Source organism: Frankliniella occidentalis, unplaced genomic scaffold (genome assembly GCF_000697945.3).
Source record: "Frankliniella occidentalis isolate FOCC.00 unplaced genomic scaffold, Focc_3.1 Scaffold479, whole genome shotgun sequence".
Taxonomy (NCBI): Eukaryota; Metazoa; Arthropoda; class Insecta; order Thysanoptera; family Thripidae; genus Frankliniella; species Frankliniella occidentalis.
Genome location: NW_026267597.1, coordinates 68,912 through 69,499, shown reverse-complemented (window position 1 = coordinate 69,499; position 588 = coordinate 68,912). Strand labels below are relative to the sequence as shown.

General features: G+C 31.6%; 1 long non-coding RNA gene across 1 annotated transcript; it reads left to right on the top strand.

Moving 5' to 3' along the window:
- The first annotated feature begins 89 nt into the window (after nt 1–89).
- LOC127751423 (uncharacterized) lies at nt 90–588 on the top strand. The gene is made up of 3 exons (XR_008012126.1): nt 90–228; nt 324–470; nt 566–588. It is a non-coding gene; the product is annotated as an uncharacterized LOC127751423 (long non-coding RNA).

The window sequence follows — 588 nt, the reverse complement described above, 5'->3', positions numbered from 1 at the left end:
AACTTGTATTCTTTATTCTATATGAAATTGTTTCTTAGTATTATGAATACTAAAACATGTGTTTTATTTTATTACCTTACTTCAGTGCTGGATTTGAACACAAAGGAACTCCGAACACTTTCCGTTGTGTTTGGAAGTATGTGATGGACTACGCAGTCCTTCTGATCCTCAACATTCAGATAACATAATGAAGATTCTAGTTGCAGGATTGCAAACTTAGTTCAAATGGTATGTGTAGGTTAAAACTCAAAAATTCTCTTTTATCTAATACTGTTTTTTAGTATTATCTATACTGAAGCATTTATTTTCTTTTATTACCTCAGGTCAGTGCTGCAAGTAAACGTAAAGGACTTCTGAAGTCTTCACGCTATGTTGGAAAGTATAAGATGAATGTCGCAGTCCTTCTGGTCCTCAACGTTCAACTTATATAATGAAGACTCTACTTGCATTATTGCATCTGAGTTAAAATGGTATGTTTAGGTTAAAAAATATATATGATTGTTTTTAATTTATTACTGTTCAAATTCTCAAGTACTAAAGCACTTCTTTCTTATTTATACCACAGGGCATATTGCTTGAACTAAAAGC